Source organism: the organism of the source record quoted next, unplaced genomic scaffold (assembly GCF_019419815.1).
Source record: "Pyrus x bretschneideri cultivar Hongxiangsu unplaced genomic scaffold, Pyrus_bretschneideri_v1 Contig14, whole genome shotgun sequence".
Taxonomy (NCBI): Eukaryota; Viridiplantae; Streptophyta; class Magnoliopsida; order Rosales; family Rosaceae; genus Pyrus; species Pyrus x bretschneideri.
In genome coordinates this window covers 7,230,622-7,238,531 of record NW_025999435.1, presented here as the reverse complement: position 1 = coordinate 7,238,531, position 7,910 = coordinate 7,230,622, and the positions used below count along the sequence as shown (strand labels likewise).

Sequence of the window (7,910 nt, the reverse complement as noted above, 5' to 3'; positions counted from 1 at the left end):
TCATTGACTTTTATAGCCCATGTTGCAAGTCTTGAAAATATACCATTCCAAAGCCACTCGAGTGCTTAAAATGCTTAAAGGAATTTTGAGATGACGTACCAAATCTCACAAGACTTTAGATTAACTACGACGTTTTAGTTTAGACTAGAAATTGCTACCCCCGCGTTGCTGCGGGATAAAGAATTGTAAGAAAGATTATGTTTGAAAGATATAAAAGATTGCTCTTTGTGATAGAAGATTAATAATATTTACATTGAAAACATTAGAAAGATGTTCATGTACCAAAGATTGAATCGATAAAGCCGACGTACAAAAAATCGTAGCTCAATGGAATACAACTTTTCAGTAAAGAATTGACTAAACCAAAAACCAAACACATGAAAATCAAACTTTGAGACCCAATCCTCTTCCCAAGCTTCAAAAATCGAATTCAATCGACTTAATGACACTGAGGAATCAATAATATCAAAATCAGCTAGGATCAACTCTAACAACCCAACACCCCCACATCAACACACACAACTAATACAGAACCTATTTGACCTCTGGCAGGAATATAACATTTTCCAAAGTATAAAATCCAAACGAAATTTCTGACCTCTCCTTCTCCTTGAGCATTTTCAAACACTATTGCAAATTGAATTGGCAACACACCGTTGATGTTGATATGTAGCTGTTTATCCAAGGAACACATAAAATGAAAACAAATCAAAAGACAGTTATTTGGCAAGAGTCGATAATCTCATTTTTGCCTCGAGAATCAAAATCGAAATATACAACTAACCAAAAATAAATTTTTAAAGAAATATCTCCCTAAATATGTGGAGCTACCTGATTAAGGGGGTTCTTTGGCGTTCCATACTCAGCAGCTAGAAAACCAAAAACACGTCATGCATTGCAAAGAAAGTTAATGGGATAAACGTCAAGTTCATCAATCATATTTGCCTGATAGACGCTGCTGGAATAAATTCAATCATATTCATTACCCAATCTGGAAAATTTAAAATGCAAACATACAGAAGATATACATACATATTATATTTCTGTCTTTAGTAAGTGCTTTGCAGACAATCACACATTTTTTTCTCTTATTTTGGAAGAAGTATACTGTCTACAATTTTGGTAAAATAATATAATATTAGAACAATGCCCTTAAACAATGAACATTTAATGTGGAGAAATTGGAAGTTGAAATAAGTGGAATACGACATAGGACAGAGAAGAAAATTCAAAGAATATTGTGATCAAAATCGGAACTCAATGAGAGTTCGACAGAAAGATCAGTGGAAAATGCACTCACAGACCAACTTGAAAGAAAACTTAGTGTCAAATAATTGTGTCAGGAATAGAAAAATGCAAACTTTATATGGAAAGTGAAGATTTACTTGCAGACCGGCAGCAACAAAAGCAAATAGAATACAACGGGAGTTACTGCAAGTGATCAGTTAAAGCTATAATTTTTTAAGCATGTTCTGCAATATGAACCATTTAGCTATCACAATAACATGCTTGAAATAAACAATATCCATAATCGTAGTATAAAATATAAAAAAAATTTAAAAAAAAAAAAAGATGCAATATCACCAACATTCATGATCATTATCCGGAATTGCTAAAGTAAAAAGAAAATCAAATCAACACCTCTCTAATCCATCTTCCTATTGTATTGTGATAACCTGTTAAAAGAAAAAGAAAAAACACAAAATTTGTAATGCAATTTGAACAAAACGAGAGTTCTCAATTAGAGAAAACTTCAGTTTCATGTAAAGAAATTGTGTTCTAATTTCAGGGCTTAACTATGCAACATTGAGATTTGCATTTAGCTCAAATAAGTAAGATAAACTGATAAAGTAAAGGATAAAAAAATAATCTATATCGATTTGATTATCCATTCAAAAGGACATTTGAACAAAAAACATTTTTATGCATCCAAACAGTCATTCAACTAAAAAATTAGTTAACTAATATTTACATTTGAATAGTGTAAGTAGATATTTTTCTTACCAATGCATCAACCCATATGCAGTGCAAATGAGAAAACTGAATATTAGATTTGAAAACTTTTTGTCTACACATTTTGCTAACACAAACTCTAAATGTTTTGCTAGCTTCAAATGGACCTATACTTTGGGTTGGAAATATACTCATTTCGATATGAAATTGAAAATTTATATTTTGTTAGTACAACAATGTATAAATGCAGTCAAGTAGCAAGCCTCCAAAATAACAACACTACCCATTCAAAAAGGCAAAAACAAAAAACTACAGTGAAATATTAAAACTTGAAAAAGAGATTTTGATTTGGTAAAAGAGTTTAGTTGCTTTCAAAAGTGAAAGCGATCAATTTGTTTTCTATGAAACTGTTAAAAAAGTAGCATAACAAATAAGGACACGATGGATGATTTGTTTTATACGGATATAGCTGATGCTGATCATAGTTTTGCTCAACATAAACAGAAAATATGGTAGCCTTCAACTACATTGCTACACAAACAGAAAATTTGTTTTCTATTGGTGCCCCACCGAAACTTGTATAGAAACGTATCACTCATGTTTCATGACCAACTTTTGATTGTATAAAAACAACCAATTAATCCTAAACGTTGAAAGAATAAAGGAAGAAGCAAAGTTTACAACACTGTCAGCAGTTGCTTCAGTTAGTAAAAACAACATTATGCACAAGTGTGGTTAAGGCTACACTCTTTCGCATTATACCTAGCTATTAGGATAGTCAATGTAATCATGAGTTTAGAAATTAATTGACCTCAACGTTGAAGCACATCTACAAACATTCACAGCACATTGCAAATTGTTGCTCCCAAAATAGGCAAACAATTTACCCTAAGCATGCAGAGAAAGTACTCCAGACCTACCAATACTATTATATCTATTAAATACAAACTGAACCTAATTAGATAATAAGACATCCATTTATAGTTTTGTAACATCTCTATCTTACATGGAAAGCCTCATCCTCATCTGAAATGTCTCTGTCATAAAAGCAACTCAATCCCTTGGCAAAAGACCAAGTAAGAAAACAAATAACTTTTTATCATCTTAAAAACCAAATGAATGAAGACTCCTTACCAAGAAGATAAATTTAATTTCATCACCAGAACTCCTAGCTTTCTTTGGAACACTCATTTTTATCCTTGAACGTAACTCTTCAGAAAGGCAAAACCCTCTTGAAAAATCTTCATTAGCAGCAGCAGGTACCGTTTCAAAAATCAAAGTTAAGTCAAATAAAAAAGAACCCTTAACTAAAAAAGTGGAACAATGAACTAAACAAATAACAAACCTAACAGCCAGCAAGGAATTGTATGCTCTGTAATACAGCGTGCTTTAAATTTGAAGTGCAGAAGATTAAAATCTCTAATCTGGAAAAAAGAATAAGTAACCAATTCCAATATAAATATTAAAAGATCATTTAATATAAAAAATCAAGATGCTCAAAGAGTCAACCCAGACACTATTCATACTAAGAATTTCTTAGATACCTGTTGAAATTAATTAAATAAAAAAATTTCAAGGCAGCCAATTTATAGCTCCGATATTCTGAGCTCCGTGTCCCTTGACTTGGTTCATCTTCGAATCCATTTATTGGTCCTTCACAGACTTCGCCGAGTACAACCTGCAAACAGAAACAATACCCATTATACCTTTTTCAGATGGATTTTAGAGAGAGGAGAGAGAGATTAGGATTTAAGAGCAATATAAAAACTAATTTATGCTGAGAGGACCCGGTGAAGCAATTGTGGTAGGCGTCTCTCAGATTTGCACAGGGAGAAGCGAAAGAAGAAGAAGAAGGTAGAGAGGTGGTGGTCGATAGCTCACCCGGCGTTTGAGAGTGACAGAAGGCAAGTTCAGAGCAATGGAAGCAGAGATTTTCGAAAGAGAGAACTGGAAACGGATGGAAAAATCGAGAAGCTGCAGTCGAAGTAGAGGTTCCGACGATGATGGACGCGTGGCCAAGGTGGACAAATGCGTAATTTCACTGTGCCAAGACGGAAAAACAACTGCGCAAGTAAAGCTAATTGAGGGCAATTCCATCATTTCACTGCTGGTAAACAGTACTTTTCCACCGGGTTTTAGTATGTAGATAATGTCAATTCAAAAGTCAAACAAAGAACTAAAATAAAAGCTACTCAAGTTTAACGTCATTACATCATTCTTTTCAAAAAATAATAAACTTCTTCACATAATTTATCATCCATCCATTCAAAAACCTTGCCCAACTTTAGTTAATACATCATTCAATTTGTGTGTTGTCACGTGTTTAAACCATAAATATATACATTTAAATTGTGACTTGTGGCTGAACATAAAATGTATTGTGATTACAAAGCGGAATATTGTGTATATGTCTACTTGAAAAGTGCCTATACCTCAAAGAAGTAATATATATGTGTGTATATATATTTATTTATAAGCCTTAAGGACCCCCAAAGTTAATTTAGTTTACAATTTCACTTGACTCTCTAGAATAAACAAAGTAGATACGTCGACGACAACTTGTTGGCCATAGCGTGATGTGTCCTTTGATTTTCTACATCTCTTCTACTTTAAATCTTGGAGAAGTCACCGTCTTCGTGGCCTCATTGGCTCGACGGAATATGGAACTTAGTGTTTGCTTTGTTGTTCTTTGACGAATGTTAAGGAGATGCTTTTAAAGTGAGATTATTTATGAATTCTTTGTCACCTCATAGTTTAATATTAATTCTTGCGTCAATATTATAAAACTTTGTATCAAAAACATGATGACAGAGAATTCATGCATAATCTTACTTTTGAAAGAGTCTTCTTAGCATTTCTCTTGTTCTTTTCAATGTCTTTATCATCACATAGCAGTTTTGTTCTCCTAAACTGTGGTCACTTATTGTTTAATTTTCATCCAAGCATGAAGAAGAAAGTAGAACAACAAAATTTAAATAACTATCTATTATGAATTAAGATTGAACGATCTGACCACAATTTTCTTAAAATATATTTCTTAAAACATAAAATATAGGGTGTATCTCAATTTATTGCTTTGAAATTTTTTGGCTTTTAATATTTCATACACTAATTTTTGTTATCTCAGTCGGGTACCTAAAGTCATAATTCTGTGACATTTTCATACATCCGTTAAGTTTTCCGTCAGAACCTCTGTTAACTGATGACGTGACTCTTTCTTTCTCCCCCTCTGTCACCATCTCAAACCCATCTCTTCCCTTTTTCTTCACGTCTCTGGCAACAGACAACCATAGTCACCACACCACCGTTGCACTGCATCACCATTTTTAATTTTATTTAATTTTTTAATATTCATGTGTGCCATATTGACATGTGGTGCCCAATCATTGTCTACGTGAGCGCCACATCATCAAAGGAGTATGTTGAAAAAAAAAACACCAAAATAGTAAATTGAGATTAACGCTAAAATATAATATAATGAGAGTATACTACAAATTAGAGGTCATTTCTTTGTGCTTTTATGAGTGGAAGGTGATTTAGTTTGTCAATATCGGAAATGGATCATCTCTGGATCCCTTCCATCAAATCCATCTAATCACGTAATTCGGACTTTTGAAATTTAATCTAACGGCTAAAATTATTATAACTTTTAAGGGGGCCTCTTGTTTGCAGTCGTTGGATCAAATTTTAAGAGTCTGGATTGATTGATTAGGTGAATTTGGTGGAAAGGATCCGGAAAATGTCATTTTCCATCAATATATATCTTCGACGAAAATGTAAATATATATATATATATATTATTACATATTGCTAGTACTCGTCATCTAGATGTCCATATGCGAACCGCCCCAAAATAATTGAAACTAAGTAAATTGGCGTGGAAGCAATTTCATTGGGTAATGAACTTCTTATTTTATTTCATACGCTTTCGTCTTTTCATTGAATATTTTATTTGAATTCGTAATCATTTTTCTATACCCAACTCAAAAAAATTATTCAATTAAGTTAAGCCAATCCTTGTCAAGACTGCCTAACAAACAGAGCCTCAAAGTATTTTATTAAGAAAAATGCAACTTTTACCATATATTTGAGAACATGATCTTTCCGGATTATTTTTGTGACTATCCTAGAGTTCAGGTTATCTTATCCGTTTATTAGTTATCTTGTAGTCAGAAATTATTTTTAATTTTTTATTAAAAATTAAACATAAACATTATCTAACGAAAATTGGCTGCACAATGTACAATAAATGACTAAGATAAATTGATCCCTAAGATCCTCACAAAGGGGATATGGAGAGGATCCTCATCCACATATTTATACCATCATTTGTACTATCTTTCTAATAAAAGTAGGACTTACCAAATAATGGTACAAATATAAGATAAGTGTAGCGTTACTCTTTTATTAATACTAGAAATTTTGCACTAACATTTGTATTTGGACTTTTCTCTTCTTCAAATAACACGTGTCACATTTTACACAAAATAAGACCTTTAATGTTTATGGCCTGGAATTAACGATGAAAAATGGAAAATGGACGATAATGCCCTTGTGGTTTAGTGATGTGGATATACATATGAAGTTTTAAATTAATTTTCTTGCTAACGTAATTAAATCATATTCGACGTCACGAGCGCGTCTACGTGAATTATGGTCGAATCGGGTTTGTAACGAAAATGTTACGAACGAATAAGTGAAATCGGGTTGGTTTTATTTCTATTTGGACTCATTTGTTTATGCCCTAAATTATATAGCCCAATTAGGGCTTGTGACTATTTTATTCTGCCCAACCCCATAGCCCACACACATACACACACACACACACGTACACCCATACCTTCTTTCCCTCATCTTCTCGACCCTTCTCCCCGTCCGTATGATCCGAGACTTCCAGCTCACAAACACTATCAAACCTCATGGATCAAGTATCTAGACACCACCATCACTTTTCTCGTGACTCCACAAGTTCGTCCATACCCTTAGGTCGAGGAATAGACGTCGGGAAGTCATGAACTCGCGAGCTCCGGCGAGGTGTATCTTGCTCCGTCATGATCATGGTCTTTTTCTAAGGTTTAAAGGCTCAAGGTGGGTCCTAATCAACTTAATAGGGACCCTAGATTAGTTTTGGAGCAGTTTAAACGTTGGAATAGATGAGAACACGGAGTTGCAGGTTTGGCTAGTTATTCCAAGCCTTATTCCGACCACTTTCCATCGGTTTTAGGACCTCAAATAGGTAAGATTGTGTTCTTCCAGTTGAGAGATTCAAATCCATATAAAATTCGTGGAATTTGGTTGAAAAATGACGAAGATATTAAAGTTTTAAGATTTTCCAGAAATCGGCGAAACAAACGGCTGCCGGCAGTGGCTTCGGCGAAGCCCACCGGAGAAGGAAGAAAATATTCCGTTAACTTTGACGGAATATATTGATGACGTCAAGTAACTTTAATAGAATATTATATTATTTAACAGCATATTCCCTAACACCATTAGGGATTTCGTCAGCGTGCCAGGCAAGTGCCTGTGTGTGGTCGGTGTGTGTGGCCATGCCTTGGCCGGCTGGTGAGGGCTTGTGGAACGTTGGAAATTTTTTCTAAAAATATGGGGGTGTTCGTGGTGTTGAGTAGGTCACGTTGGTATATTCAAACACCCTATTTGAACAACGTATGAGAAGTTATTCCTAGGGTTTGTGTATGTTCTTTAAAATTAACGTTAAATTAGTTATTTCACGTATAGGTGAGACGTACCCTGAGGATAAGCGTGGTCAAGCGAGACTTGGGGGTTACGATCCTGCTACTTACCAGTGAGTGAGCTTTTGTTTTCTATATATGTATATATGCTTACGATTCCTAGAAACTGTTTTAAATGAACTTATGTTTTAAATGCCATGTCATAAGTGCATTACATTTTAGTATTGCCCTAGTATAGTTATGCATGATATTGAATGATGTTGCGGA

General features: G+C 34.0%; 1 long non-coding RNA gene across 5 annotated transcripts; it reads right to left on the bottom strand.

Annotated features, from left to right (window-relative positions):
* Positions 1–231: 231 nt before the first annotated feature.
* On the bottom strand, positions 232–4,236 carry LOC103962381. 5 transcript variants are annotated; one of them, XR_007256717.1, is made up of 7 exons: positions 3,835–4,236; positions 3,498–3,631; positions 3,299–3,377; positions 3,088–3,194; positions 1,642–1,676; positions 832–958; positions 232–673 (listed from the first exon to the last, which is right to left on the bottom strand). It is a non-coding gene; the product is annotated as an uncharacterized LOC103962381 (long non-coding RNA). The 5 variants fall into 5 exon arrangements; XR_007256716.1 differs by having other exon boundaries at positions 832–955; positions 3,835–4,235; XR_007256715.1 differs by lacking the exon at positions 1,642–1,676 and having other exon boundaries at positions 3,835–4,231.
* Positions 4,237–7,910: the final 3,674 nt, after the last annotated feature.